Below are 6,701 nucleotides of genomic sequence, written 5' to 3'. Positions count from 1 at the left end.
TTCCACAGAAACTTAATTTTTACTTTTATCCATCAGCCTATATTGAGGGATGTTGAGTACACATCACCATCAAACTCATTATTATTTTCACTGTAGAACTATTATTGAGGATGTTACTCATTAATTGGCATATGATCTTCCCTGCAGTGACTCACCACAGCCATTTCTCTCATGGTTCAGTTCTGTATTTCTTGTGAATTCTGTTTTAATCTTCAGACCATTTTTAGTATGCATTTTGTATATTAACTTGATATTTATCTTTAAAAATACCCTATTATTATCCTATTTTCCTTTTATTTTCTTTGCACAGCTATATACACTTAAATCTTTTGCATACTTTCAAAAATTTGTATCAATATAGACAGCAGTATTGTCACAAATGGCAAGATCTCATTCTTTTTTATGGTTGAGTAAGATTTCATTGTGCATATACACCACCTCTTTTTTTATCCATTCTTCTGTCAGTGCACACTTAAGTTGCTTCCATAGCTTGTCTAGTATATATATAATGCCGCCATAAACAAAGGAGTACATTTATTTATTTTCAAATTAGCGTTCTTATTTGCTTTGGGTAAATATCGAGTAATGGAATTATTGCATAGTATGATATTTCTATTTTTAATTTTTTGAGGAATCTCTATACTGTTTAATATAATAATTTTTATGAATAACTCAACCATTGAGCACCATGGATTTCTTGATTGGCCCAATTTAACATACTGTCACAAGAATAAAAATAAACAAATATTAAGTGAATAGGAATGGGAATTTAAACATGTTTTACTTTCTGAATTTATATTACTTTAGGATTTAGAATGCTTTTTAATATTCTGCTTTCTTATCTGCAACATATGAATAATAATAACCTGTCAACTATGATTACTATAAGGACATGAAAAAATAATGATGCAAAAGATATTTATTAACAGTAAAGTCAATCAGTCAAAACCAACATTTTTGAGTGACTATGGGCTACTCATCGTGCTAAATATGCTAGATATGCATTGGTGGACAAACAGACACAGTTCTTGCCAACTTGGACTAATACTATAGTGGAGGCATAAATGTATCACAAAATATGGAATTAAAATTTGTGATAAATCATATGAAAGAAGAGATTCAACTACAGATTCAATGTTTACAATGTACCTTTCTGAGAAAAATTTACACAAAGACTGATATCTGGTAAAGGTATGAATATCTAGGCAAAATGAACCACGTGCACATGATTTTTAGATGGAAAAAGAGTATGGCATATGTGAGACTTGATAAAATGACCAAAGTAAGAGAGACCAAAGGTGGAATAAGATGAAATTAGATACACAAGTGGAATTCTGTTCATCACAGGGCCTTGCATTTCATGTTGTTTATTTCAGATATGTCTCTAAGAGAATGTAAAGCCACTGAGATTGTTTACTGTTGACCAGTTTTGAAGAACAGCTTTAGATTTATAGCAAGATTGAGAGGAAGGTACAGAGACTTCCCATAAATACCCTTTGCTCACACATGCAGCTTCCCCAATAATTAACATTCCTCACCACAGTGGTGTATTTGTTACAACTGAAGAACCTACACTGACACATCATAATCACCCAGAGTCTACAGTTTACATTATTGTTCACTCTCAGTGTTGTACATTCTATGGGTTTGGACAAATATATAATAATATGTATAGATCGTTATGGGTATCATACAGAGTATTTTCACTGCCTTAAAAATCCTCTGTGCTCTATTTTGCTCTCCAACCCCATCCCCAACCATTAGCAACCAGTGACCTTTTGCTATCTTCACGGTTTTGTCTTTTTCAGAATATCATATAATTGAAATCATACAGTAGGTAACTTTTTTAGAGTGGCTTCTTTGACTTAGTAATACCAATTTAAGTTTCTTCCATATCTTTTCATGGCTTAATAGATCATTTCTTTATAGTCCTGAATCATATTCCATTGTCTGGACGTACTGCAGTTTATTTATCCATTCACCTACCAAAGGACATCTTAATTGCTTCCAATTTTGGGTAGTTATGAATGAAGCTGTTACAAACATCTGTGTGCAGACTTTTTTGGTGGACATTAGTTTTCAACTCCTTTGGGTAAATAACATGGAGTGTGATTGCTGCATTATATGGTAAGAGCATGTTTAGTCTTATAAGAAACCATCAAACTGTCTCCCAGAGTGGCTCTACCATTTGCATTTCCACCAGCCACGCATGAGAGTTTCTGTTGTTCCACTTCCTTACCTTTGGTGTAGTGTTTGGTGGTGTCAGTTTTCCAGATTTTGGTTATTCTAATAGGTGTGTGGTGGTATATCATGCTCATTTTAATTTGCATTTTCCTGATGTAACATAAGGTGGAACATCTTTTCATATGCTTATTTGGCATCTATGTATCTTCTTTTATGAAGTGTCTGTTAAGGACTTTGGCCTCCTTTTTATTTTGTTGTTGTTTAGTTTTTATTTCATAATCATAAACTTAACTCTGCAATTCAGCTAGACTTGGGGGGGAGTAAGGAAAATATGGAACCCACAGAACTGCAAAGAAACACAAAGATTATGGGATATTTTGAGCAGATAGGGGTGAGGGGTGCTCTCCCGAGCTATAGAAGTGGTCTGGTAGTTAAGGTAAAACACAAGTCAAATTTATTAAATTTGCCCACAGTTAGCAATGGTGAACTTCTTCCTTGGTCTTGCCATTCCTGGACCCAAAGTGCTCCATGGCTTCCACAATATTCCTGCCCTCTCTCACCTTGCCAAACACCACATGCTTACCATCCAACCATTCAGTCTTGTCAGTACAGATGAAAACTGGGAACCATTTCTCTTGGGTACAACATTTGCCATGGACAAGATGCCAGGGCCTGTGTACATCAGGATGAAATTCTCATCATCAAATTTCTCCCCATAGATGGATTTGCTGCTGGTGCCATTATAGTGTCAGCACTTTGGCACGTGAGTCCTGGAATAATCCTATGAAAGCAGGAACTTTTATAACCAAATCCTCTCTCCCCAGTTCTCAGAGCACGGAAGTTCTCTGCTGTCTCTGGAACTCAGTTTGCAAGCAGTTGGAAGGAAATGTGTCCCAAGGGCTAGCAGTCCATTGTGATATTGAAGAATATGGTGGGGTTGATCATGGCTGGGTGGCACCAGGAGGCTGTGTCTGCAAGGACAAACTTTGACCTACTTTCAATTCAGGTTGTTTGTTTTCTTATTGTGGAATTTTAAGAATTCTTGGTATATTTTGAGTAACAGTCTTTTATCAGATATATATTTTGTGAATATTTTTTTCCTACTCTGTGGCTTTTCCTCTCATTCTCTTGACATTGTCTCTTACAGAAGTTTCAAATTTTAAAGAAGCCCAGTTTGTTAGTTATGTCTGTCATAAATCATGCCTTTTGTATTGTGTCTAAAAAGTCATAGTCATACCCAAGGTCTTCTAGGTGTTTTCCTATGCAATCTTCTATGAATTTTACCACTGAGATGTTTTAATTGGGAGTAATATTATCAGATTTATATTTATAAAGATTATACTGGCTATTGTCCCAGAATGTTTTGAGAAGTACAAATGTGAATTCAGGGATACAAACTAAGGGTCTACTGCAACTACTCAGGCCAGAAATTATGGTGACTTATACCAAGGTAATGACATTGCAGGCAAAGGCATGTGTATTTACTCCAAACTTAATGAGAAAAGAAAAGTGGAAGTTCGTAATGACACAATGAGTGTTGATGACTAAGAGGAATGGATCATCAAAATTGACTTCCATTTTACTGTCCTGGTTAATTCCATAGATTATGAAAGACTGTGGAGGAGTAAGCATAACTAAAATTTAAATGGAAAATCATGATATAGTGGATTACATTCTACCATATCTTTTAGGCTTAAATGTGACTTAACATTTCCAAAGCAAGTTTTACTTTTGGTGTCTGGTTTGGAAATACTATTTCCTATATATTGAACACTGCTGCTGAATTACATTATGGATTTTCTTGGTACCTAAATTTATCCAGGTGAAGTCTTGTTACATTTTCAATATCACCTGGAAAAGAGAACTTCTAAAGAGTGAAGTAAGCAGTTGTTGTTTTGTAGAGGGGAAGTCAATGACTTAATTCATGACACCTTCAAATTTTTACATATTTAAAAGCAACAATCAGATTACACAGTGGTGCTCAGAAAAAATCCCCACATAATATAGAAAAACATAACATATATAAGTATAAAATATATATTTTATGAGTAGAAAACAAAACACTCAGAAATAATAACTATATGCAAATTACCAGCTAGCCTAATTTTTAAAAAAATGAAAAACACAAAATTTTCATGAAATGGAAGAATAAGGGCGCCTGGGTGGCTCAGTTGGTTAAGCCACTGCCTTCGGCTCAGGTCATGATCCTGGAGTCCCGGGATCGAGTCCCGTATCGGGCTCCCTGCTCAGCGGGGAGTCTGCTTCTCCCTCTGACCCTCTCCCCTCTCATGTGCTCTCTGTCTCTCATTCTTTCTCTCAAATAAATAAATAAAATCTTTAAAAAAAAAAAAAAGAAATGGAAGAATAAAATAACCATATGAGAAAAATGTAAAACTCTTAGGATATTAGTTTTAGACCTTCACTTAAATATTTTTGAAAATCTGAATGAAATTGATAACTCTCAAGGAAACTATAATTTATCAAATATTACCCCAGCAAAGAAACCCTAAGAGGTATTTCCACAGAAAATAAATGGGTAATATTACTAAAGAGCACCCCCCAAATAATTTTATAGCTAAATATTGTCAAGTTTAAAATCCAAATAATCAAAAGGATATGAAAAGGTATAGAGAAAGCAAACACAACACTGCTGATACCTTATTAAAAACTGCACAAAGAAACATTCTGGGCAATCATATCATTTATGCAAAAATTCTAAAAAATGTACTAGCAAGCAGAAGATAATGCTGTATCAACAAAAATATATCATGATTAAGACTGATCCCAGTAATAAAAGGATGTTTCAGCATTCATTACAGCAACCACATCTTCATTCAAATCAAGACATTTTTAAAATGAAAAGAGTTCCTCTTTCATACACACACACACACACACACACACACACACACACACAAAAGAGGAATAAACCCGGTCTATTTTGAGCAAACTGCTAGTTACTTTTTCTTCATGGTATTTAAAATATATTAAGTTTGTAATTTTATTTGTATTGGTGCAGTTTTTCTTTCACAACCACCTTCGAAACTAGATTTTAAGCTTCAGATAGCAAGGACTCCAATACCTAATTCACTGTTATGACCTCTAGTATTAATGAATGAATGAACCTAGTAACTGGTATATTATAGAGCGAAATTAAAATTTGTTGGATGAATGAAGTAATTCAATATTAATTTATTATTATCTCCTGCTATCAGTCTGATCATAACACATGGGATGTGCACGCATTTATATATACACATAGACCAATAGACCGAAAACACACACATACTGTTTTATTCTTAAATATCTTAATTTTTTTTCAAATATTTTATTTACTTATTTGTCAGAGAGAGAGAGCACAAGCAAGGGGAGTGGCAGGCAGAGGGAGAAGCAGGCTCCCCGCTGAGCAGACAGCTTAATGTGGGGCTCTATTCCAGGACCCTAGAATCATGACCTGAGCTGAAGGCAGATGCTTAACTGACTGAGCCACGCAGGCGTTCCTTAAGTATCTTAAATTTAATAACATAGTTCATGATTGACTAAAAATATATTGTAGATGAGAATACAGAAAAATAGCATGCAGGAATATATTAATAATGATTAATATGGAATTTGAAAGTAATGGTGTTAGAACAAAGCAAGGGTTATCTCATGCAGTTCTCCCCTGAAGAATAGATTTTTCTGATATTTCAAAATAAAGGAAAAAGATTATATTTTCCAGGATTTTTAAATGCCTGAAAAATAATATAACATGGTGAATAACTTATATAGTGTGTATTTTACCACCTTCATCTGGTGTTCTTCCTTACAAACTGTCAAAAAGTCCTCGGTCATTCAAGAAATCTACTACTTAAATAATTTCTAAATGATACTGTCCAAGTGAAGTAATCTTAAAACATGAGTGAAGAGTGTTAACTATAATTTGAAAATCATATATTTGGGTCATCTATGAATTTTAAAAATTATTTACTGAATTCATTTATAAATGATGTGAGGAAATACTATGTACACAGAGAAAAACATATTAAGATGATTTAATCCACATTTTCATTGAAAGAATTACTCCTACAATAACTGATATTTACCATAGACTTATTTCCAGAAATAAGACTGTTAGGACAAGGTCTCCCTATCAACATGGTGTGGTGGAAATGGCATTGCCTTTACAGGTAGGGGAACTTGGCCCTATCACAAACCAGTTTTATGAGGCAAGACACCTTTGTGATTTCACTATCTAGAATGCTATTATGAAGCTTCACAGGTTTATTGTGAAGTCACTATATATTATTACCATGGAAAATAGGGTTACTGAGAGGATGATGTAATTTAAGTGAAAGTGCCTAGCAAAACGAATAAAATATTCACTACATGTTAATTTCCCACTCTCTCACCTTCCTTCCTTCCTTTCTTTCTTTTTCTTTCTTTCTTTCTTTCTTTCTTTCTTTCTTTCTTTCTTTCTTTCTTTCTTTCTTTCTTTCTTCCTTTCTTCCTTTCTTCCTTTCTTCCTTTCTTCCTTTCTT

The 6,701-nt window shown here is 34.1% G+C and overlaps 1 pseudogene; it reads right to left on the bottom strand.

Moving 5' to 3' along the window:
- Positions 1-2,641: 2,641 nt before the first annotated feature.
- LOC141373048 (peptidyl-prolyl cis-trans isomerase A pseudogene) lies at positions 2,642-3,129 on the bottom strand (annotated as a pseudogene).
- Between the last annotated feature and the right edge of the window lie 3,572 nt (positions 3,130-6,701).

This window comes from Callorhinus ursinus, unplaced genomic scaffold (genome assembly GCF_003265705.2).
Source record: "Callorhinus ursinus isolate GAN/ISIS: 27379988/994484 unplaced genomic scaffold, GSC_fseal_2.0 scaffold7, whole genome shotgun sequence".
NCBI lineage: Eukaryota > Metazoa > Chordata > Mammalia > Carnivora > Otariidae > Callorhinus > Callorhinus ursinus.
The sequence above is the reverse complement of the archived record's forward strand: the minus strand, read 5'-3'. Positions and strand labels throughout refer to the sequence as shown.